Raw genomic sequence first — 27,303 nt, forward strand, 5'->3', positions numbered from 1 at the left:
CTTATTCTCCCCGGAGCTGAGTCACACTCTTTTTTGAGTAAGAGGGAGCCTGGATTTTGTGTTTTACCAGCTTGCAGGTGCTGGATTTGTGACACGCCCTCTTGGTCTGGAGCTGCGTGGTTTACCTGCAATCTTTGAAGGATTGTTAAAACGTGTCACCCCCCACCCCCCCGGTGTTGGATTTCCACTTGGAGGCGATTAACACATGGGGAGAGATGAGGCAAACGCCGTGTCTGATAAGGGGAACAAATGACAGATTTACCTGCAAATCCGGATGGCATGGAATCACCGTCCAAAACATTTTTGGAAGCACCACTTGGAGTTTTAGAAATCCTTTCACTGCATGGGCTCTAACGGAGGACTTCAACGCCCAGCATGCAACGGGACTGTAGGAGAGAGCAAGATGTCTTACACCTGTGAGGAAAAGGTGGGGCCAGTGATCACGTGATCAAGAATGGTCACGGGCTTAAACATCACCATAACGGACCCCCGGAAACAGCGAGAAGGCAGCTGAGACAGGCACTGATGAGGCCAATGGATGGCTGAAACACGTCTGCCCAGCGTTTCAGGGACATTATTGCCAGCACAAGATAATCAATAAATCTGTGCTTATTCCCCCGGAGCTGTGTCACACTCTTTCCTGAGTAAGAGGGAGCCTGGATTTTGTGTTTTACCAGCTTGCAGGTGCTGGATTTGTGACACGCCTCTCGGTCTGGAGCTGCACGGTTTACCTGCAATATTTGGAGGATATATTTATATATATATGTTTACATATCTTTAACACAACTTCGCTTTTATACTCAACAAGAGTTTCACGGGACAGAGAGAAGAGTCCACCAGTGACCAATTTCTACATATATATATATATATATATATATATATATATATATATATATATATATATATATATATATATATATATATATGTATATATGTATATATATATATATATATATATGTGTGTGTGTGTGATCAAGGCAGTGAATGCTAAAATGCGTCGCAGCGTAATGGAGGAATAGAACTTGAATTCCTGAAAACTCCCCTGTGTCAGTGTCCGATTTTTGGCAGAAAGAATTGTATGTGGTGTATATATATATATATATATATATATATATATATATATTCACTGAAAAAACCATAGGTTATAGACCATATATAGTTAGGAATTAGCATTTAAAAAACCTTATTTTACTCACACAAAACCATTGAAATTCCATATATAGTTAGTTGCACTAACTATATATCGCGCACCCGCAATCCACTGCTGATCATGTCACATATTACATCATTCATGACATGGTCAGTGACATCACTGATGACATCACTGATGACATCTCAAATGACATCACTGATGACATCACTGATGACAACATCCAGTGACTGTATGTTTCTGTAAAGTTAAAATATGTCTTACATATTGAAGAATGAGTGGATGTATAAGTGTCTGGATGAAGGATTTAGTAGGTGCGTGACTGACTGTATGAGTGAGTGATTAAATGTGTCTCACTGAATGCATGGGTTAGTGACTAAACTGTCTTAATTTGTGCATCATAATGTCTGTTGTGATGTAAACTGCTGCATGTGTTGATCATTAGCTATACGAGAGGCTATATGTGTTATTGATTGGTTGCCCAAATATTTGTATGGGAGATTGAGTTTGTGTAGGGGTGGCTGGGAGGTGTGTGACTCTGTGCATAGATGTGTGAGCAGTTGATTCACTAGGTGTGTGAGTTCAAGAGTGCATGTGGAAACAGCTACATGGGCAGTTGACTGTGTGCATGAGTGTATTGATGAGTGAATGGATATCTCAATGCTACATGTCATAGTAAGTACATATGTAAAACACAGTACATGTGAGAGTTGGCATATATAAATAACTGTGCATGAGAGCCACTGAATGTGTGAGTGGTTGTATGGATCATTGTGAACTTGTATCAGGGATTGTATAAGAGAGTAAATATGTGTTAGTATATGTTTGAATAAGTAAGGTGTGTATAACTGTATAGTTGAAGAAATGGAGGTGAGATTGTTTATTTGCATGACTGACTAGGTGTGTGAGTAACTCCATGGATGAGTGATAGTGTGTGAGTGTCTGTATACACTGAGTGTATCTAAGGTTATATTAGAGTCTGAAGAGGTTTATCGTATTAGCACAAGAATGATGTCAAATGAGATGTCATCATTGATGTCATCAGTGATGTCATTTGAGATGTCATCAGTGATGTCATCAGTGATGTCACTGACCATGTCATGAATGATGTAATATGTGACATGATCAGCAGTGGATTGCGGGTGCGCGATATATAGTTAGTGCAACTAACTATATATGGAATTTCAATGGTTTTGTGTGAGTAAAATAAGGTTTTTTAAATGCTAATTCCTAACTATATATGGTCTATAACCTATGGTTTTTTCAGTGAATTTTCAAGGTTTTGTAAATGCTAATTCCTAACTATATATGGTCTATAACCTATGGTTTTTTCAGTGAATTTTCAAGGTTTTGTAAATGCTAATTCCTAACTATATATGGTCTATAACCTATGGTTTTTTCAGTGAATTTCATTGGTTTTTTAACAGCTAATATCTGTAGCTGTAAAATGTATTCTTCTTTAAATCCAAAAATATATTTTATATGTTTATTAATAACTTTTTTTTTAAATATTTTTTTTTCTTCGTTCCCGTTTCGCGAATCGGGAAGCTTCCCGTTAGCTGACCTTGATGCCGCGAAATAGACCGCGAGCCGGTAAACGTTTCTTTACCGCAACTGCCGCGTTAGAAAACAACATCATCACGCCTCCCGTCCGCATGACGTTTCGCGTTGTCGCGTGATACGTCATATGACGTGCTACGTTAGCGAACTGGTACGCTTACCGAGTCGCAAAGCACAGGTTTCTGGAAGCAAACCGGGAGGCCCTGCAAAGCGCGTAACGTAAACACAGCAGGTCATGTGACTTGGTAATAACACTTTTCATTGGTTCATTTCACTTTTGGTTTCCTAATGATGTAAGACTAGGTCATATAATATAAAATGAACACTTTTCATTGGTTGAGAACTATTGTTTTTCCCAAATGATGAAAATCCCTCCTTCTTTCCTCACTCTGACTTTCATCATTGTGAGAGAAAGACCCTTTGTTACCAGTGAGCAATGGCTTCTTTAGTAGCTTCAGCTGGTGCTTCCCCACCACCTCCACCACATCCAAGGAAGAGTGGACCACCTGCTCAAGTTATAATTCAGCAAGAAGAGGAAGAAGAGGAACAGGACGACGAGCACGAAGAGAGGCACTTTTTGCCTGAGGAGCCCAGGACGTCTCACCGGAAAGAAAACTTCATTTGGCAATTTTTTAAAATTCCCAAAGGTCAGAAAAAAGTAAATGCAAGATACGTAACTTGCCTTATATGTCAAGATAGACTGTTCAGAGGGACCGACAAAAAATACAGTTTCGGAAACTACACAATGCATCGCCATATGACTAGGTGGCATCCTAACAACTACAGTGCTGCACAGTTTCGTAACGACCTAGATAATCTCCCTATTATGGCCAGAAGATCTGTTGTACCGGAAGTAACTGGACCAGAGGGCAGGGAGATGGTGCCAAATATACAAACAAGATTTCGTGAAGTAAAACAAGTCTGCGTACATTGCAGTGGATTCATTTGCTACGGAGAAAGAAGCATCACTCTGATCAACAGAGCTATTGACTATCATATGCAAGTTTGTACGAAACGCCCAAAATAATAAATTCTTTTTTTTTGTTTTGTTGCTCCTGTTGAGCCCTTTACAATGAATCGTTTTCGTTGCCCCCTCCAAAAAAAACCCCAAAAAATATAAAACTGTTCAGAAAAATTCAAAAAAAGTAAAAAAATGTTCAGAAAAATAATAAAAAAATATAAAACAACAAAAACAATTTAAAAAAAAGTTCTTTTCAGAACTACCTCCCCGTTATTAAAAAATTGGTACAATATTTGGAACTGTGCCAACCTCTATTTCTCTTAGTTCGCTTCCCAGTTCGCTCCCCGGTACGCGAACCGGAAGCGAACCCAAAAAAATCTTTTAAAAAAAAGAACAGTAAGTATAAGGGAAGGAAACAGACAGTTATGTTAAAAGAAAGACAGCTATAGGGGAGTAAACTAGAGATACTATTACCCGTAATCCACTGCTGATGATGTCACATATTACATCATTCATGACATGCTCAATGACATCATCAGCAGAGGATTGCGGGTAACAGTATCCCTAGTTTATTCCCTATAGCTGTGTTTCTTTTAACATAACTGTCTGTTTCCTTCCCTTATACTTACTGTTCTTTTAAAAAAAAATTTTTTAGATCAGTCAGAAACAGTGAAAGTAATGAAATATAAAAGACTACGTACAATATAAGCACTGTATGCAACAACTTTGACACTTACAGAAGCCTCACCTTCTCCATGCCTCCTACACAGTTCTACATGTACATCATAAATGCAAACAGAACAGAATTAATTATACATGTTAAATGGTTTATTTTTGCTGTTCTCAGAATGTATCAAATTTCACTAAAACAGTGACTTGAAGGTATTCATCATATAACAGCGGGGAAAAAAAAACACAATCAAAATGATTGTGTTTAAAAAACCCATACAACATAACAAATCAGAATTCAGAACTCCTTAAAGTTAACTTACTTTCCATGACGGCCAAGGATGTCCTATGAACAGCTTATACTCTGTTGTGCTGTTATTACTTTCAACCCGCCACTTTCTGAAAGAAAACCTCCATCGTTTTCAAAAACATGTTACATACAATAAATGACTTCTCGCTCTCTACCACACGTTTCCACAAGGCCAAATCGTGTCTGAGCCATTTATAACTCTTAGAATTCTTTTAAACCAATCCCGTCATGTTGTATTTCCGCAACTTTCACAATTAAAATGTTGAAGATCATTTTCACAATCCTGGACTAGTAATATCTTCCCCTTCTTGCTCAATCATGTTCTACATTTCCTATCACACTGATACTGCTTACTATGAAGCAGACTTACACTACCTTTATGACTAGTACAATTATTTAATTCTCTACATCACTTTTAATCACAAAGCAATGTAAAACAGTAGACAGCATTGCAGACTTACATTCCCTCTACTCCATGTTTTGATTGGCTGCTTCAATTAGCTTATAAAAAGAAACAGTTTTTCTGAACTCATTCAAAGTGCACGTATTTCTCCATGACGTCCAGTGTTATGATAAGAAGTTATGTCTCTATACTACACTTATCCTCAAGGCCAAATCGTGTAGGAGCCATTAGAACTTCTTGAAATTCCTCAGAGCACATCCCGAGATTCTTTCCCTAAAATTTTGGTTTTAAAAACACCAGGTAAGAGTTTTTAAGGTCATACGGCAATTTTTTTTGGAAAATTAAAACAGAATCATTGCAGAATGACCAGCCATTTCTACACTTTAAATAAGCTGTATAATGTCCTGATGTTATTGAAGGACCATCATGATATATAATTGCTACAGTTACAAAAGTCCTTCCTGATATTGACAACTGTGAAGCCACAAAATTTTTAATTAAAGTTGTCAATTTTGTTCCATCAGGCCTACATCGTTGGAACATTAAAATGACATACTGGCCATATGTTCGTATAAATAATGTGGACATCATTTCAGATTTACATTGGCTACACTCCATGTTGTGATCAGCTGCTTTTACTAGCTTATTAAAAGAGACTGATTTACTGTCTGGCAAAGTTAAATATATAAATCTTTCTGAGTCTACACTAGTAGTACTTGATACCCTACAGTTCTCGCAGTCATGCTGCCATTGATAAGAAAGCCCAAACAGGTGATCTACATCTACACCTTCATCATGCAATACATCAAGCATATACATTAAAAACTCCTGACAATCTTGCTGACTATTTTGAGAGAATTGTGTTTGGCCTGAACATCTGTCTAACAGATTTCGAATTTCAGACACACTTTCTATGTTTGTTCTATCAGTGCTACATTTCTCTAACACAGAATTTAACAAACTGCAAAATCTTTGATCAGAATTGACCACAATCTCTTCTTTTACATTTTCTAGAGAAAACAAAACATTAACCACTACATTAGCATAGCAGTTGACACCAGAACTGTTTTCAAATTGAAAACCAACAACATCTTCAACAGAATCCTTTTTGTTTCTGCTTATAATTTCAGGTTCATCAACTTTTCGTCTTTTTGCTACAACCTCCCCAGTATTGGTCACATTTCTTCATTTCCGGCCTACCACACGTTTCTCAAACAAAGGATACTGAGGCAAATGTGGCGCATACTCTCTTCTTAACCTATTGTATTCCTTAACACAATCTAGATCCGCACAAATGTTTGTGACATCACACTCAATCAAGTACAATCCCGATAAAGTTCTAACTCGTGACAATGCCACATATGCCATACCCTCCTTGAACACAGAACTGCCAATATTCACCAATGCACAGTCTACACTTAAACCTTGCGATTTATGGATTGTCACCGCATATGCCAAGCAAACAGGAAACTGCTTACGACGAACATATAAGTCTTTTACAAGCAAAAATCTAGCAGAACAACGACCAATTAGCTGTACTTCCTCACTGCCATCAAATTTAATTTTTAAAAATTCAATTCCATCTCTATTTCTGTATTTCACAAAATCAACAACATTACCCATTGATCGATTTACCAGACCTCTTTCAACATGTAAATTCCTTCTTAAAATTATACGGCAGTTCAAGCACACATTCAGAGTCTTTTCAAAACCCGCAGTTTTAGATATACTCTTCTCTAATGAATCCAATTTTGTTTTCAGATTCTCAGACAAAATAATTGTTGATCCCATATGCTCTACTCTGTCAATAGCTTCCAGTTTCACAATCTCTTGCTTTTCTAAATGCAACATTTTGTTATTGAATTTGGCACATTCTGCAAGAGTTGGCATCAAACATATTCCAGATTTTTTCTCAGTAACTTTCTGAAAAATATTCTCAGGCACAACATCTTCGTCTGGATATAAATGTGTCAGTAATCGTGCATGTAAAGCTTCTTTCCCATGCTCGGTCACTTTTCCAATTCTAACATCTTGTAGAATAGTCTTGTAAACTTCATCCTTTGCCTGACGCATATTTTCATGCAGTTCAGCATAATTGAAGTTTAACCATATATTGACGTTGCCAATGCTCCCTAAGCACTTCCTGGTATCTTCATGCGTGAGCATTTTGAACACAGGTTGCCCTTTCACTGGTGTCAGCTGCAGAAGATCTCCGAAAACAATGATGTGTTTGCCACCAAATAACACATCATACTCTGTTTTGAGAACTTCTTGCATTCTCAAATGCACAAAGGCAAGCATGACATTGGAAACCATGCTTACTTCGTCAATGATAAGAAGTTTCATTTTCCTCAAGACTCTTGAAACTTCAAAACAAGCATCTCCAGATAGCTTGTGATATTCTAATTTGTTGTCATGCTCCACTGGCAGCATCAGTAAACGATGTAAAGTAATCCCTTTAATGTTATGTGCTGCCAGTCCAGTTGGAGCGGTGACAACACAAGACAGCGATGACTCTGTCCTTTCCTGCAAATAACATGAAATTGCTTTAATAAGGAAACTTTTTCCAGTTCCCGCTTCTCCACTCACGTACAGTCGGACAGGCTTCAACGACGTACATGAGCACTCTTTCTTGTCATGACTTAATCCATGATCAATTTGCATGGTAATCTCGTCATATATTTTCCTCTGCTCAACGTTGAGTTGTCTTTCCAACTCTTCTAAGTTAACCGCATCCTCCTGAGCATGTGCCATGGCTCTTTCCACTTCATTCATAGCAGTGGCAGCTTCATTTTCGATAAGAGGTCCTCCTAGTGGATCCTGACTCAATGAAGCAGAACTCTGACTGTCCTGAGAACTGTCTCTGGCAATCTCGGCTGCAATCGTTGCTTCCTGCTCAATTTCCACATTCAACATTTCTACATATTTGGGAAAAGCAGGACATTCTATGGTCTCCTTGGCAGCATTGAATGAGTCTTCATAACAAAGGAAATCTCCAAGCAGTTCCTCTTCTGCACGCCAAGGCTTAAAAAGTTGCAAAAGTGCTAAATAGAAAAACTCCTTTTTTTCAGGAGATTCGCCACTCAATTTTCGATGGTTTATCAAGTGGCATTTTCTTTGCTTGACCAGACATCCCTCACTTCCTATTACAGCATACACTCCTTTCTCAGTATCTTCTTTGATGTTCCTCTTGAATATGTAATTTTGCAGAACCTCATACAGACAAACATTCTCGAGGTGACTGCTTCGATTTGGATAATATGTATCCAACATGTTGCTCTTCAAAATGTCGGTACTGTTTGGCTCCTTTTCCGCCAAATACTCAATTTCCCGTACAGGTTTCAGAACTCGATTACGCGTTGCAGCAAGACCAACACTCGCCCAAACGATACTCCTGGACTTGGCATAGAGACTTGCTGAAGACAACCGGTCAGAACATTCGTAAGCTCCGATTTCTCGATGCGACAACATCTTCAGACTGAAACTGTACAACTTCTTGCTGAGGCTCTTTTCATGGGAAATGTCCTCCCACATATCCTTCAATTCTGTCTTCTCTTTTTTGGTGATGTAAGATGTCACATATTGAGCCACAGCCATACAGTTATCAGCCACAAACTGTATATCCATGTTAGCATTCCACATGGACAAAATCACCGGGTTGTAGTCGTTGATGTACTTAGACTCTTCGTTCCTCTTCAAATTGTATGTGTTTTTAGGTGATTTCTTCATCACATTATGTCGCAGCGAAGACATCAAACTGTTCACTCTTCCTTTAGAAATCACCGGTCGTGGAAAGCCGAAACGACATTTGGTGTAGAACTTGTCTTTGTTCCGGAATTTACGACGACAGTACTTTTCACATCGATGGCTTTGGAAACATAGAACTTTTTCTCTTAGGCTTTTTTTCTCCTTTGCGTTTGGAACAGCACACGTAGAATACTGTTCTATGAAACTCATCACTGAGTCTTCTGCATCCGTTCCAAATTTAGGTGCATCCTTGATCCACAGCAACATATGTATATGAGGAGCACCTCTTGCTTGGTACTCCTTCCTCCAGAAGAAATCCAACACCTCTCCAAGAGGTGGATTCTTCTTATTCATGATGAAAGACATCATACCTTCAAATCTATGATTGAAGTACCTACATACATTGACTGGATCCAAAGAGCACAGTTCTCCGGGTGTCTTGAATTCGATGTTTTCTACGTTAGCATTTGCCTCTCGTAGAAATTCAAGTAAGTCTTCCCAGCCATACTCAGCACAGCTCAAAGTGAGGAACCATGTGGGAGTTCCTAAGTTCCTCAGCATACATTTTAAATCACCATGACGACGGTACCAGTACTCATTAGTACCACGCTGACACGCCATGAGATTAATCAGGTGAGAATCCAAAATACTGTCTTGGACATTGACTTTATCCATAAAGTCACTTGCCGAGATGTTTTGCATGTGTATACCACTTTTCAAGATGTGGTTCACTGCATATGACAGTCCAGACAGATCGCTTTCAAACAGGAGATGAAACAAATAAGGAATGCATTGTCGAAACCTAAGATCTCCTGCATACAATCGCAAAGTCCGGTATACAGAAGCAGGAATTTGATGAGGTCGCTCATCATATCTTCCTCCCTGACCTGTTGGAAAAAGCTGTGGGAAACACCGAGCTTCCAAACTTTCCTCCCAAACACTAATGGGACTCCCTTTCGCTTGTTTCATTTGAAACAACTCAATAGCATTCCCCATGACTTCCTTGGAATGCAAAGGATGAACACTATAATGTTCATATATTTCTTCACTAGTACAGGGTCCTACTTTCTCAATTTGACCAGCACACAAATCGCTATCCTCTTCCTCACTTACTTCCTCTTCTGCAACCTATACATTTTTATAGTATTTATTATATTTTTTCAAATACAATGTTGCCCTTTTGACTTTCCTAACATCTACTAAATCTTGCCATATTTTCTTATTCTTTGTCGGAACCCCATTAACTAAGATAACAAGAGGTTCCTCTTCCACTTTTTCTACTCCAATTGTGTTAATGTTTTTCTTCAAATCTAGAGGCAAATAAACAACTCTTCCCTTTAATCCTCTCTGTAAATCTGATGGAGGCAATTTCCCTGTCTTTGGCTCCATTCTTACAATAGCCTGAAAGGGATGGATACTTTGAATCAAAATAGATTCATAAGTATTTAAATCCTTCAATTCAGAAGGAATCTCAACCAATTCCAGATTATTATGAACTGCTCTAGCAGGCATCTGGTTTTGATTTAATTTGTTACAACAATAAGTACACACACGTTGATCCAATCCCAAATCAAAACAATTTTCTACCATCAAGTATGTTGTAAAATCCTTCCATTCACTATTATTTTCCCTTTCACTTTTTGCATATAAATCCACTAACTTAGTCTGATTCTTATAATAAGTGCGTCGACAACACACACAAGTGAAATTTGGCCTCTCACTTGATTTCACCTCAAACGTCGCAATTTCCCTCTGGAAATTATCTGTACTGGAAACCTGTACACTATCTTCCACATTACTCTCTTCTTCTTGGTCAATTTCAACATTCTCCTCTTTACTTCCAAAGTAACAAAACTCAATTTCTTCACATATATTCTTCACGTCTATTTCAGAACCATGCAAAAGAGCAGCGCATAATTGTTTAAGCATAATTGCTGGACTCTTAGCATAATACAACATTCTAACTAATTTCCTCACTTTATTATGATGCACTGCTAGCATCCTGAAATGATGAAAAACACTCTGGCATACTCTCCTGGAAAGACAAGCCAGTGAATGACCATACAAACCTATCACTTCTCTCACTCCGCAAGGATCTAATTCTTGCAACAACTTCATTTTCTGCTTCAAACTTTTCTTATTAAATGACCGTATAAAATCACAAAGCAAATTGATGGAATCCTGTCGTACACTGCAAATACTACTACACTTCCAGGTGTACACAGGACCCTTAGGACGTCTCCCTAAAACCTCATTACCTAACACCTCTTCTATCTCTGTTGTCACAAGTTTTTCTTTTTCAACTGGACAACCATCTTTCACTTCATAACCTCGACCACTGGTGTCAACTGCATGCACCAAATCATTATCCTGGAAATAACTGTCCTCATTAAAAAATGCCTCAGAGCTTGAACTATGCATCCATTCTCCAGAAAAAACTTCACAAAAATTACTACGATTAACTATTCTCTTCCATCTACTATTTCTTTTGAAATCATAAATTGCCTTGTTTAGCTTCCTAATTCTATTGATTGTCAAAATAAATAACTTACGTTTAATTTCAAATGCCTGATCAATAACTTTCTCAACTATTTTTTTTCTCTTATAAAAAACCACTTTCTGTTGACCTTTCTTAATATTTTTTAACAAATTGCCAATTATCCTGTTGCGGAACATTCGTTTACGAATGTCCCTAAACTGTTGTTTCCTTCTACTTTCATGCATAGAGTTATCTCTTACTCTAGCAGTAACATTTCTCATTGGCCTTTCCTTACCGTTTGAATTGCTTCTCCTTTTCTGGACTGAAACATTTTCTGTAGTAATATTTTTTTTACTAGAGATATTTCTTATGAATGTTTTTGTACTCTTACCCGGTGCTTTCTTGGTGACTTGACAAATCTTTTTGTTAGAGGACTGCTGCTTTTTTTCATTCACCTGCTGTCTTTGACGTTTTGCAGCCTTTCTCACTCTTTCTTTGCTTGGCATCCTAAAATCTTGAAATAATCTGCAGTTGAATCTGTGGTAAAATATAATAAAAAATGTTATTAACCACTATTACCCAACAGTAAATTAATAACAGTCATCAAAAACTTAACACACTACTTAACATTTTTACATAGAAGAATTTTTTGTACATGGCAAATTTAGAATACAGAAATAGCAGAAAAGAAATGGAATTTATATTCATTTTACCTGTCCTGTTTTATATATGAATCTGATCTAATTTTATGACCATATTTTAATATTTTATTGAAGACACTACACATAACCTGTTTTTGAAGGTGTCTTTATTTTTAAATTAAACGGTTTACATATTTACTTTTTATTTATTATAAATTTATAAAATAAATGTTTATAGTTCCATAGGCTCAAGCAAGTCAGCTTCCCATCCTATGTCATACAATTCTGACAAATCTGCATCCTCATCACGTTCTTCTTCATCCTCAGGATTGAAATCATCCAAGGGATCAACATCCACTGATGTTTCAATTACGAGTTCAATGATGAGGTCGAAATCAACTGATTGCTGATTGTCGCTCATGTTGATGTTGTCTTTATCTTTAAAGAAAGATAACAACAATGAGATGTTGCACAGTAAGAGACAAATCTCAGAGATTATAATAGTAAAATTGTTTAACAAGAGTAACATTTTGCAGCTATTATTTAACCATGTCCAACGATGCTCCAATTTTTCACTGAACAGGACTCATCTCTTCTTAACCTTGGATAAACCTCACCGACTCTGTGTCCCCTGCACATAATTAAATGTAAAGGGGCAGATTTATATTAACTAGCACATCCCCAGGGATGCACCAGTTAACATGCACCGCTGCTCTGCCACCCACGGTGTGCCGCATTTACAATCAGATAGGACAAAGCTACATCAAAACCCTGCGCCTGCTTGAAGCAGGCATAGATCTTGACGCAGGTAGGCTGAAAGCTAAAGCAACAACTAAGTGTCGTGTGCAGAAGTTGCAAAAAAGGAAAAATGGCGTTTAAACCAGTAATGAGCCCATGCTAACTTAACACAGAGTAAAGATATCCAGGATCAGTTTGGGGTTCACGAACCTGGCAGGTACAAGGCACTGAGGCTTTGCACCGTGCATGTCTCATCCCAAATCATATGTTGTTTGTGAATGAAACAATTTCCCAGACCAAATGCTTTGGATTGGCTACTTCTAAAAAATTAAACACCCCTACTATCCCGGAGTTACAGGAATATGATGCTTGGAGTAATTTTACTCGTTGTCCATTAAAGATTTACAGGCCCTACTCCGTAATTCTTCCTTTAACATTTCCAGTATAAATCCAAAAGGTTGACTGCTTTGGCAACGTGCCTTATCCACGGTTTAATAACGCTGCCTTTTGCTTTATATAAGTTTTCAAATTGTATGAAATATATACCAATAGGTCGTTATTAACCTTTAGGTAGTGGTTTTCTTCATGAGGTCTGGTCGCTTCCATAGACATACAGATTTTCAAAGATGATCAAGAAGTTTATCTGAATGGAGAGGAATGCACTGAGACGCCAGATCATTCACTAATGTGTAGGCACATACAGTTACACGGTTCATGCAACAAACACCGACCAAATATGGCTTGCGTGTTGCAAGGCACGCCAGTTCCTGCTATCATCCCCACGTTCAAGTTGTTGGAAAATGGTAGTTATTTGATGCTCAATAATGAAGATTGTTCTGGGTTAATTAAAAGTATTCCTTTTATCGTAACAGTAAGTGAACGGGTTATTTGCTGCAGAAATGTTCTATTTCCTCCCACACATGAACATAGGGAGTTTTCAATCTGGCCACAAATACCAACCTTGGGAGCACATTTCAACGGCATGGCAAGAATAAGAGCTCTTTTGTCTCAGAGAGAGGTGGCCTTGACTTCGGCCCGTGAAACTTTCGTGCTTCACATAGCGAACACCCGTACAGAGGTGCAGACCCTTTTAAATACAGATTCGCCTTTCCATTTCAGCAAGATGGTTCGGACTATCTCTAACGCGTCCTCTACAAAGGGCCTGGCGCACTTTTTTAAAGTTGTTACCAGTGGTCTCGTGACTTCATTTGAGAAAATCTTGAGAATCATCCCTGCTTTCTTTCATTCTATTTTTTCCACTGTGCTTGGTGGATTCCCATTTTTACTTGCATTACCAGCGGACGCTCTTGTGCTTTTTTACATTTTTAAATATGGATGTCCCTCCTGTGCAAGCTCCCGCCCTGCAGCTGCTCACGCTGTTCCGCAATCGCATGCTTGAATATTATGGCACAATGCCGTTGGCGATATTAAGCACGGCATATGGATTATCTTTTCGATTCTCCTACTTCACCTGTGTCCAGCCTGTATTTCACTGCCTGACCTGTGATTTCGATTGGGCCATTGATTTGTGTCTCTGCGGACCGGTTTCTCCTGACGTCGACTTTAATCAGCTGATGAGTCCTATCATTACTCACGAGTTGGTTTGTCCTGGCGAAAGGATTATGGCTGTGGCATTGATCCATGGACTAATTGGTCCCTGGAATTTACTGGCGGCAACACAGTCTTTCTTGGAACAGAGCTTTCTTGAAAACCCACCGAGCTGTCCTCTGATGGTGATAGAGGATCCGGTGCTGGGAGAGCACGTATGTTCTTTTCCGCTTTTAAATTGGATGGCTGAACTCTTTTCGGATGAAGACGGTGACTTCCTATTAGAGGCTGTTGCAGCTTATTTTGCATACACAGTTATGTCATAGACCTTTTTCATGTTTGATATGCTGAGTACTAGCATTTCATTGACAATTCATTGACTTATTTGTCAAGTTTTTATTATTTAGCTTGCCTATTGGCTTAAGCCTCGATAAAGTAGTTGGCTGTTTTATTTTTCTTTAGCATTAAATTTTCCTAGTTTTTAATGTTTTACCTTGCGGACCGTCCACATATAAAGTTGCAATCTGCTCTCATGAGATGGCACTTCTATTATCTTATTCAGTTCGTTTCCGGATCATGGGGAGGTGTCATGTAGATCCTATATATCTTTACACCGTGTTAAGTTAGCATGGACTCATTACCGGTTTAAACGCCATTTTTCCTTTTTTGCAACTTCTGCACACGACACTTAGTTGTTGCTTTAGCTTTCAACCTAATAGTTCATCGTGATTTACATGAGAATAATATGTTATTGCTCTACTATCTGCTTTACTTGTTAAACTATATCTGTACAGCGAGTGCTGAAGTTTCAAGAACAACACGATACAGAATTGTTATGAGGTCTGATCTCCACGACTTCATACTCATAACATAAGTGCAGCTTCTGCCAATTCTGGGCATGAGGCGGGTTTTATATTGCTTTGCCGAACACACATACACAACACTTGATGCGGTTCACATGAAGAGAGAGCTGGTGTATGCTGATGTGATTCCTTCAAATCTAAGACACTAAAGTATGGGCACGCCCTAAACCAACACAAAGAGACCTTCTTAGCAAATAATATAATATGTGTATTAGGGAGGGTGAGATATAAGCAGCCGCGGGCCGTGGAGGGAGTTACGGTGGGGCAGGGAGGCGGGGAGGGGGAGGGGCAGGGTGGAGCCCTCTCCACCCTGCCCCTCCCCCTCCCCGCCTCCCTGCCCCACCGTAACTCCCTCCACGGCCCGCGGCTGCTTATAAGTGTTGCTAACTCTTATTCATTTACAGCATGTTAACATACTGTCACCATTCGCTTTTTATGTACTAGTAACTATGCTGGTAATTTTGCTACTGATAATATGTGTACTTGTATTATCTAAGGTACTACGCCTGAGAAGACGGCATTAGTAAATAAACATTTCAAATACACATGTGTTCTTCTTAACTCCATGTTCTGGTTTCTAAGAAATATATAACGACCGACTGTTCATGAGTTCCACGTATCCTGAGGTACTATAAGTTCATATTCTGGATTGTCTAAACATTGAGAGTTTGTTATATCCAATGTGACACTGTACCTAGCTTGCTAAGGGGTTTTTGATTACTAAGGTGAGTTTTGGGGCACCCTAATTCGCCGAGGTTCCAATCCTCTGTCCACAGTTCTGTGTGAGAACAGAAACCCTGCGACAGGGGCACCCCTGAGCCTTGCTGGAGCTTCATCACACTTGCGATACAACTCCAGCAATGCGCCACCTTTACGGCACAGATACGTCACGCATCTGTGCTGTTTTTGCCCCATGATGCGCCACATTGTAAATGCAGCACACCATAGGTGACGGAACAGCGGCACAGAATGACTAACACATCCCTGGTGATGCGCCAGTCATCATAATTCTATCCCTATGCTTCTTATCTTGTTAGAGATGAACCGCCATATGTATCATCAAAGTTTTTTGCATTTCCTAAATAGCGAACTTTAAGGAATAAATAGCGATTCTTTACCATTCCTAGTTTGCGATGAGCTATTTGCTAATTACAAATTACCCATTCATTTCCATGCAGCAGGAGGCCCATAGGAATGAAGGTGCAATTTGCGATTAGCAATTACCTCATCGCAAATTACGAATTTTTCCGAGGGTGCAGGAGTGTCTCAAGAACACCCTGCTGCACCCCTGAAAAAGAAATTTGGGGGCATATGGCGCACATAAATTTTGAAAACATTCCTTTACCTCAAAAACGATTTTCAACTCATAATTTGAAAACACTGCACATGGGGAAATGACTTAAAATGTCCTTAAGACACATAAAAGCGTTTTTTGATTGCCTTTGCAGCATGTTTCAGTCACCTTTAACATGCCTATGTAACGCAAACATTCAAAATCTAAATTTTCCATGCACAGGTGGGAGCATATTTACAAGCAATTTGCTCCACAGACAAACTTCTTACATTGAAATGGGAAAAATAACATCAGAGACTCTCAATTACCTTATAAAGAAGCAGACACCATTATGTCCTTCTCATCAATATTAAAACCATTGCTTTTTCTCAAAAACGATTTACAAGTCATAATTTGAAAACACTCCACAGCTCCTATGCACATAAAAACCCTGTCAGTACTAATACTTCACATTTTCTCCAATTACAATTTCTCAAAGAAACAAAATCTATTTGTAAAACACTTGAGACAAAGCAACATTTGAAAAACACAACTTTCTTCATAATTTTCTCCTTAAAGCACACTATTTTCTATCTAAATTAAAGAAATCTTTTCTCACCTTAGCAAATACTTTGAGTTTCAAAACAGTCTCAGAAACACACCAATTTGTCTTCAGCAGAGCATAAGGTATGCACTCCAGAGTCTGCAGCTATCAAAAGCACAGAAATGCTGTAATTCCTCACACATATCTCTCATGTCATCCAATCAAAACTCTTCCCTCACTTTTTTTCAAAGCAAAACCCTTCCCCCCTCTGCCCCCTCTCTGCTTTTTCTGCATAGCAACCACCTCTTGCAAGACCTCTGGTGTTTCCAAGTTCACACAACAAAGTTGCAATTGAACTCTGAACTCTCAGTGCACCTGCATATCCAGTGCAATCTTTCATTTAATGATTTTTTCTTCGCCACTCAAAATACATCTTTCAACGAACTCATCCATGCACCCTAACTTTCTGTTTTCAGCAATCAAAATCCACCAATCACTCTTACTGCTTCATTAACACAGAAACTCCTCAGTTTTTTTCATTTTACACTCTCATTTTTTCAACTGCCATTTCATTGCCACACTTCATCTGACTGCAGGAGAACCTTCTCTGGCCATGTTTTCTGTCTGGATTGTTGGACATAGTTACATCTATTGGGCTCAGAGGTACGCTGAAAACAGGAATTTACCTAACCTCAATTTACAAGATGTGGAAATTAAGTGGTTTGGCCACAGAGGAATAAAATGTCACCAATTGATACCATTGGTGAAAACCTTTATGCATTTGCCAAAACCTGACCTATTAATTGTGCACTGTGGAGGTAATGATTTGGGCACTTTGACTGGGGTAGGTCTGGAAATGCTTTTAAAGGACACCTTTGAGCAATTGATGGCACTTTTTCCTCAGACTGCCTTGGTATATTCAAATATATGCCAAAGACAAAAATGGAGGTGGTCGAACCAATTTTGTCCACAAATTGAGAAATCGAGGAAGCATGTAAACAAATCTGTTTCAGCTTACATGAGAGACCATGGAATGGGCTCCCTGTACAACAATAACTTGTTACTACATGCAAGATATCTACAGAGGAGATGGAGTTCACTTCTCAGATGAGGGCAACAGAATTTTCACTCTGAATTTAAGACTGTGCATTGGTACCTAATATAAGTACCGAAATGTACCATAAACCCAAAAGCTCTTCTCAGAGCTACCCTACATCTGATCACTCACAATTATTATTTTACTCTAAATTTTTTCACTAATTTTCAAGAAAGTACGCTCCCCAGAACGCTTCCCGGTTCGCGAACCGGGCGCACTCCACGCAAAAAAACTAAAAAAACTGTATATTTTTTTTTTGCCCTGCGAGACCCTTTTAAAGCCTCCACATCAAACCTAGGGGGTCAGGGACGATCTACTATGCCCCCTTATGGTCATTTGCCCCTTCGCTTTGGCCTCCTCTTGTCTCTCGATCCTACCGAGAGACAAGATGGCGGCCGCTACGGACTGTTTGGAATGTTTACAGACGCCGAAGAACCAATCAGCTTCGCAAACCTCCGTAACGCGAAAAGTACGCGAAGCGGAGCGCTGTTACAGATATATATCTTTTTTTGAACGTTAATTTCTCAAAATCCACTGGAGCACATATATTGAGACCTAGCAAAGGCACATCGGGCTACCAGTCCCTACAATTTTGCCAAGTTTCATGCAAATCCATTCAGCCGTTCGATTATTATTATTATTTTTTTTTTTGCCCCGCTGGGCCCTTTTAAAACCTCCACATCAAACCTGGGGGGTCAGCGAGAATCTACTATGCCCCCTTATGGTCATTTGCCCCTTCGCTTTGGCCTCCTCTTGTCTCTCGATCCTACCGAGAGACAAGATGGCGGCCGCTACGGACTGTTTGGAATGTTTACAGACGCCGGAGAACCAATCAGCTTCGCTTCACAAAGCTCCGTTGCGCGAAAAGTACGCGAACCGGAGCGCTGCCCGGTCCGCTGTTACAGATATATATCTTTTTTTAAACGTTAATTTCTCAAAATCCACTGGAGCACATATATTGAGACCTACAAAAGGCACATCGGGCTACCAGTCCCTAAAATTTTGCCAAGTTTCGTGCAAATCCATTCAGCCGTTCGGGCTAAAAGTGAGGCCAACCGCCCTATGGAAAACTCAATGTTAAAAACACGTTTTGGGACCCCCCTTTTTTCTCGACCCCCCCTGGACGAACCCCCCCAATTTTCAGGGGCTGCTCAGAAACAAAATGTGCCATTTTCCTGAAAATTTCAGCCAATTCCGTCCACAAACGCCAAAGTTATTAGACATAGAATTTTCAAAAATCCCATAGAGAAAAAATCCTAACTATATATACCTACTGGCGACCGCCAGTAGGTAATATTCACTGAAAAAACCATAGGTTATAGACCATATATAGTTAGGAATTAGCATTTACAAAACCTTGAAAATTCACTGAAAAAACCATAGGTTATAGATCATATATAGTTAGGAATTAGCATTTACAAAACCTTGAAAATTCACTGAAAAAACCATAGGTTATAGACCATATATAGTTAGGAATTAGCATTTAAAAAACCTTATTTTACTCACACAAAACCATTGAAATTCCATATATAGTTAGTTAACTATATATGTACCATAAACCCAAAAGCTCTTCTCAGAGCTACCCTACATCTGATCACTCACAATTATTATTTTACTCTAACTTTTTTCACTAATTTTCAAGAAAGTACGCTCCCCAGAACGCTTCCCGGTTCGCGAACCGGGCGCACTCCACGCAAAAAAACAAAAAAAACTGTTTATTTTTTTTTTGCCCTGCGAGACCCTTTTAAAGCCTCCACATCAAACCTAGGGGGTCAGGGACGATCTACTATGCCCCCTTATGGTCATTTGCCCCTTCGCTTTGGCCTCCTCTTGTCTCTCGATCCTACCGAGAGACAAGATGGCGGCCGCTACGGACTGTTTGGAATGTTTACAGACGCCGAAGAACCAATCAGCTTCGCAAACCTCCGTAACGCGAAAAGTACGCGAAGCGGAGCGCTGTTACAGATATATATCTTTTTTTGAACGTTAATTTCTCAAAATCCACTGGAGCACATATATTGAGACCTAGCAAAGGCACATCGGGCTACCAGTCCCTACAATTTTGCCAAGTTTCGTGCAAATCCATTCAGCCGTTCGATTATTATTATTTTTTTTTTTTTTGCCCCGCTGGGCCCTTTTAAAACCTCCACATCAAACCTAGGGGGTCAGCGAGAATCTACTATGCCCCCTTATGGTCATTTGCCCCTTCGCTTTGGCCTCCTCTTGTCTCTCGATCCTACCGAGAGACAAGATGGCGGCCGCTACGGACTGTTTGGAATGTTTACAGACGCCGGAGAACCAATCAGCTTTGCTTCACAAAGCTCCGTTGCGCGAAAAGTACGCGAACCGGAGCGCTGCCCGGTCCACTGTTACAGATATATATCTTTTTTTAAACGTTCATTTCTCAAAATCCACTGGAGCACATATATTGAGACCTACAAAAGGCACATCGGGCTACCAGTCCCTACAATTTTGCCAAGTTTCGTGCAAATCCATTCAGCCGTTCGGGCTAAAAGTGAGGCCAACCGCCCTATGGAAAACTCAATTTTCTCGACCCCCCCTGGACGAACCCCCCCAATTTTCAGGGGCTGCTCAGAAACAAAATGTGCCATTTTCCTGAAAATTTCAGCCAATTCCGTCCACAAACGCCAAAGTTATTAGACATAGAATTTTCAAAAATCCCATAGAGAAAAAATCCTAACTATATATACCTACTGGCGACCGCCAGTAGGTAATATTCACTGAAAAAACCATAGGTTATAGACCATATATAGTTAGGAATTAGCATTTACAAAACCTTGAAAATTCACTGAAAAAACCATAGGTTATAGAGTGTCTGTTTACACTGAGTGTATCTAAGGTTATATTAGAGTCTAAAGAAGTTCATTGTATTATCACATGAATGATGTCATCAGTGATGTGATCAGTAATGTCAAATGAGATGTCATCAGTGATGTCATCAGTGATGTCATTTGAGATGTCATCAGTGATGTCATTTGAGATGTCATCAGTGATGTCATCAGTAATGTCACTGACCATGTCATGAATGATGTAATATGTGACATCATCAGCAGTGGATTGCGGGTGCGCGATATATAGTTAGTGCAACTAACTATATATGGAATTTCAATGGTTTTGTGTGAGTAAAATAAGGTTTTTTAAATGCTAATTCCTAACTATATATGGTCTATAACCTATGGTTTTTTCAGTGAATTTTCAAGGTTTTGTAAATGCTAATTCCTAACTATATATGGTCTATAACCTATGGTTTTTTCAGTGAATTTTCAAGGTTTTGTAAATGCTAATTCCTAACTATATATGGTCTATAACCTATGTTTTTTTCAGTGAATTTCAATGGTTTTTTAATAGCAAATATCAAAAGCTTTAAAATGTATTCTTCTTTAAATCGAAAAATATATTTTATATGTTTTTAATATAATTTTTTTATGTATATATATACATTTTTTAATTTTTTTTTTGTTTCGCTACCGGTCCGCGCCCCGGGTAGCTTCCCGTTAGCTCAATTTGGTGCCGCGACCTGGTCCGCGAACCGGTAAACGTTCCGTTAGCGCAACTGCCGCGTTAGAAAACAACATCGTGACGCGTCGCGTAACCGCGACGTATCGCGTTGCCGCGTAATGCGTCTTATGACGCGCCGTGTTAGCGCACCCGGAAGTGTTCCGGAGCGCGAACCGAGGCGCGAAGTGCAGCTCCCCGGAAGCGATCCGGGGCGCGTCGCGAAGCTCGATGTATCGCGTTGCCGCGTAATGCGTCTTATGACGCGCCGCGTTACCGCACCCGGAAGTGCTCCGGAGCGCAAACCGAGGCGCGAAGCGCAGCTCCCCGGAAGCGATCCGGGGCGCGGAGCGGAGCACGTAACGTAAGCGTAACAGGTCATGTGACTTGTTAATAAAACTTTCTATTGGTTCATTTCACTTTTGGTTTCCTAATGATGTAAGGCTAGGTCATGTGACCTAAAAATAACACTTTTCATTGGTTTAGAACATTTTTTTTTCCCAAATGATGAAAGCCCCCACCTTCTTTCCTCACTCTGACTTTCATCTTTGTGAGAGAAAGACCTGTTTTTGCTTATTAAAATAATGGCATCTGTAGTAGCTGCAGCTGATGGACCCCCACCACCACCACAACCACCTAGGAAGGAAGGACCACCTCCACAGTTCCTTCCCAACCCAGAGGAGGAAGAGGACGAAGAAGAGGAAGAGGAAGTACAGCCAAGACAGTTTTTACGTGAGGAGCCCCGGATATCTCACCACAAAGATAGTTTTATTTGGCAGTTTTATTCTTTTCCTCGAGGCCAAAAAAAAGTGAATGCTCGCCACGTGACATGCCTCATATGTAAAGATGTTTTATCTAGAGGCACAGATAAAAAGTATAGTTACGGCAACTAAACTATGCACCGTCATATGCAGAGGTGGCATCCACTGAATTACAGCGTTGCAGAGATGCGTCACCTCCAAGACAACCCACCAACTCCTGTGGTCAGTACATCGGCACAGGTAACTCTGTCGGGGCCAGAGGCGCGGGAAACGGTGCCAAACATTCAACAGAATTTTGTGCACATGAAGATAGTGTGCCTTTATTGTGGTGACCTACTCTCATGTGCAAATATGAGTATCAATTTGATAAACAGAGCATTTGAAAACCACAAGTGCTCAAAACGCCCCAAAAAATAAAAAAACTTTGCTCCTGTTGAGCCCTTTGTAATGCCTGTTTTTCGTTGTTCCCCCTCAAAAAAAACAAAAAAAATATAAAACCGTTCAAAAAATACAAAAAAAGTAAAAAATTGTTCAGAAAAATAATAAAAAAAATATAAAACAACAAAAATAATTTTAAAAAAGTTCTTTTCAGAACTACCTCCCCTTTATAAAAAAATTACTAGAATCTTTAGCACTCTGGCAACCTCTATTTCTTTTGGTTCGCTACCCGGTTCGCTCGCCGGTACGCGAACCGGGAGCGAACCAAAAAAAACAATTTAAAAAAAAAGAAGAGTAAGTATAAGGGAAGGAAACAGAGAGTAATGTTAAAAGAAAGACAGCTATAGGGAGTAACACAGAGATACTGTTTAATAGATCTATTTACCGAAGAAAAGATGGAAGAGGGTATAATTGTGAAAAACAAAATAGATAAGGAAGTGGAAGAAAAAAAGTAGAGTAGAAGAATAATAAACAAGAGTTTCTTAGAGAATGTGAGTGAATGTTCGAAATAAGATTAAAACATGTGGAATAACAGAGAGAAAAAACAGAAAGCAGAAAAGAAGAAGTAACAGAAAAGGAATGATTGAAACAGCAAAGAAATGTAAATAACATAGGGGCATATTATCAACATAGGTGATAAAATTATCGCTGCTTTTGCGGAAGAAATCTGCCGCTAAAGCCGCTTTTGAGGCAGTTTTCTGCCGATAAAAGCAACGATAATTTTTTTGCCTGTGTTGATAATATGCCCCTTAGTGTGCTTGAACTACAGAGAGAAAGCATAATGAACAAGTAGTGAAAGAGTGATCAGTCAGAGACAGTGAGAGTAATAGAGACGGAGTGAGTGAACAAGAGTGAGGAAGTATGAGAAGAGAGGGACTGAGAAAAAGAGTGGAAGGAGTAGAGTAAGTAAGTAATAGAGAAAGGAATGAGGGAAGTAGCAAAGGCAGGAAAGTGAGGGTTAAAGAAATAAAGTAGTGGAACTAATAGAAGTTAAATGTGATAGAAATGTAACGAAAAGAGTACAAAACATTTACCTTATAATTGTCGTTAACTTAGTCACTTGTTATTTTTATACTTTCAATCTGTGAAAGAGAGAACAAACATTTGAAAAATATTAAAACATGTATTTAAAAATTAGAAAAGACAAGGGAAAAGATTGAAGGACAAACAGTTTTTCAACAACTTTGACACTTACAGAAGCCTCTGCTTCTCCATGCCCCCTACACAGTCCTAAAAATATACATTTTAAACTAACAGTATCTTGATGCAGATGAAGTGAGGCCTATCTTGCAACATGGTGCATCTTTTGCACTGCTGCTGTCTCACAAAAGTGACGCAACGGCAGCGCAAAAGAGGTGCACAGCCATCATAAAACTGTCCCTAACATTTTAAATGATTGTTTCAGGATGCCAATAAGGTGTGTCCTATCCAGAGGTTTGTTTGAGGTGAGGCCTACTCAGGGTTGCAGATGAAATTTAGAGTTGTTGAAGAGTACAGAGGAGATAATACATGTCCATGCCTACCAATGAAGTGAGTCATGTCCACTTCACTCTTGAACAAAGGCCAGACCTCCTCTGTTTCCCTGGACAGGCCTAAACTTGATCTGCACAATGTGATTCGTAATATTAGGAAACACAGGTGATGTAATTGAAAAACGTGCAATTTCTTTTGCTCATTTCACAATCACATCACTTGTGTTTCCTTTGCTTAGGTATCTCATTGTGCAGATGTAGTCCAGCATATGAAAGAGTACGCAGAAGTGCAGCACTGCATGCAACAACTTTGACACTTACTGAAGCCTCAGCTTCTGCATGCCCCCTACACAGTCCTAATTATATACATTTTAAACTGACGGTATCTTGCTGGAGATGAACTGAGGCCTATCTTGCAACATGGTGCATCTTTTACACTGCTGCTGCGTCACAAAAATGACGGAACAGCGGCGCAAAAGAGGCGCACGGCCATCATAAATCTGCCCTTAACATTTTAAATGATTGTTTCTAGATGCTGATAAGGTGTGACCTATCCACAGATTTGTTTCAGGTGAGTCCTACTCAGGGTTGCAGATGAAATTTAGGCTTGTTGAAGAGTACAGAGGAGATAATACATGTGCAGGCCTACCAACGAAGTGAGTCATGTCCACTGCACTCTTGAACAAATGTCAGACCTCCTCTGTCTCCTGGAACAGGCCTAAACCTCATCTACACAATGTGATGTGTAATGTTAGGAAACACAGGTAATGTCATTGAAAAACGTGCAATTTCTTTTGCTCATTCCACAATCACATCACCTGTGTTTCCTTTGCTTAGGTATCTCATTGTGCAGATGTAGTCTATCATATGAAAGACTACGTAGAATGTGAGCACTGTATGCAACAACTTTGACACTTACAGAAGCCTCAGCTTCTCCATGCCTACTTCACAGTTCTAAATGTATATCATAAATACAAAAAGTACAGAATTAATTATACATGTTAAATGGTTTATTTTTGCTGTTCTCAGAATTTATCAAATTTCACTAAAAACAGTGACTTGAAGGTATTCATCATATAACAGCGGGGGAAAAAAACACAATCAAAATGATTGTGTTTAAAAAACCCATATAACATAACCAATCAGAAATCAGAACTCCTGAAAAGTAACTTACTTTCCATGACGTCGAAGGATATCCTATGAACAGCTTACACTCTGTTGTGCTGTTATTATTTTCAGCCCGCCACTTTCTGAAAGAAAAGCTCCATCGTTTTGACAAATATGTTACATACAATAAATGACTTCTCGCTCTCTACCGCACTTTTCCACAAGGCCAAATCGTGTAAGAGCCATTTATAACTCTTGGAATTCTTCTAAGCAAATCCCGTCATTTTGTATTTCCGCAACTTTCAGAAAGAAAACGTTCAAGATCCCTTTCACAATCCTGTACTAGTAATATCTCACCCTTCTTGCTCACTCATGTTCCACATTTCCTATGACACTGATACTGCTTACTATGAGGCACATTACACTACCTCTATGACTACTACAATTATTTAATTCTCTTGATCACAGTGGATGTTGTCAAAGGACCATCATGTCATATAATAGCTGCAGTTAGAAATGTTCTTCCTAAAATCAACAACTGTGTAGCCACAACATTTGTAATTAAAGTTGAAAACTTATTTTCATCAGGTTTATATAGTTGGAATTTTTAAATGACATTATAACCAAAAGTTTGTTCAAAATATGTCGACAGCATTGCAGACTTACATTACCTCTACTCCATGTTTTGATTGGCTGCTTGAATTAGCTTATTAAAAGAAACAGTTTTTCTGAACTCATTCAAAGTGCAGTTATTTTTCCATGACATCAAGTGTTATGGTAAGAACACCGTTTGCTTTGGGAAATACTCTGTTGTCCTTTAACTAATCCGTGCCCACCACTTTCTGTAAGAAAACCTTTTTTTTTTTCAGTAACTACTTTAAACTCAAAAATAAATTTTGACTCTGTACTACACTTATCCTCAAGGCCAAATAGTGTAGGAGCCATTAGAACCTCTTGAAATTCCTCAGAGTAAATCCCGAGAATCTTTCCCTAAAATTTTGGTTGTAAAAACACCAGGTAAGAATTTTTAAGGTCAAAAGGCAATTTTTTTTTTAAAGTTAAAACAGAATCATTGCAGAATGACCAGCCGTTTCTAGACTTCAAATAAGCTGTGTAATGTCCTGATGTTGTTGAAGGACCGTCATGATATATAATTGCTGCAGTTACAAAAGTCCTTCCTGATATTGACAACTGCGAAGCCACAACATTTTTAATTAAAGTTGTCAATTTTGTTCCATCAGGCCTACATCGTTGGAACATTAAAATGACATACTGGCCATATGTTCGTATAAATAATGTGGACAACATTTCAGACTTACATTGGCTACACTCCATGTTGTGATCAGCTGCTTTTACTAGCTTATTAAAGGACACTGATTTACTGTCTTGCAAAGTTAAATATATAAATTTTTCTGAGTCTACACTAGTAGTACTTGATACCCTACAGTTCTCGCAGTCATGCTGCCATTGATAAGAAAGCCCGAACAGGTGATCTACATCTACACCTTCATCTTGCAATACATCAAGCATATACATTAAAAACTCCTGACAATCTTGCTGAATATTTTGAGAGAATTGCGTTTGACCTGAACATTTGTCTAACAGATTTCGAATTTCAGACACACTTTCTATTTTTGTTCTATCAGTGCTACATTTCTCTAACACAGAATTCAACAAACTGCAAAATCTTTGATCCGAATTGACCACAATCTCTTCTTTTAAATTTTCTAGAGAAAACAAAACATTAACCACTACATTAGCATAGCAGTTGACACCAGAACTGTTTTCAAATTGAAAACCAACAACATCTTCAACAAAATCCTTTTTCTTTCTGCTTATAATTTCTGGTTCATCGACTTTTCGTCTTTTTGCTACAACCTCTCTACTATTGGTCACATTTCTTCGTTTCCGGCCTACCACACGTTTCTCAAACAAAGGATATTGAGGCAAATGTGGCGCATACTCTCTTCTTAACCTATTGTATTCCTTAACACAATCTAGATCCGCACAAATGTTTGTGACATCAC

Source organism: Lissotriton helveticus, chromosome 1_1, assembly GCF_964261635.1.
Source record: "Lissotriton helveticus chromosome 1_1, aLisHel1.1, whole genome shotgun sequence".
Lineage (NCBI taxonomy): Eukaryota > Metazoa > Chordata > Amphibia > Caudata > Salamandridae > Lissotriton > Lissotriton helveticus.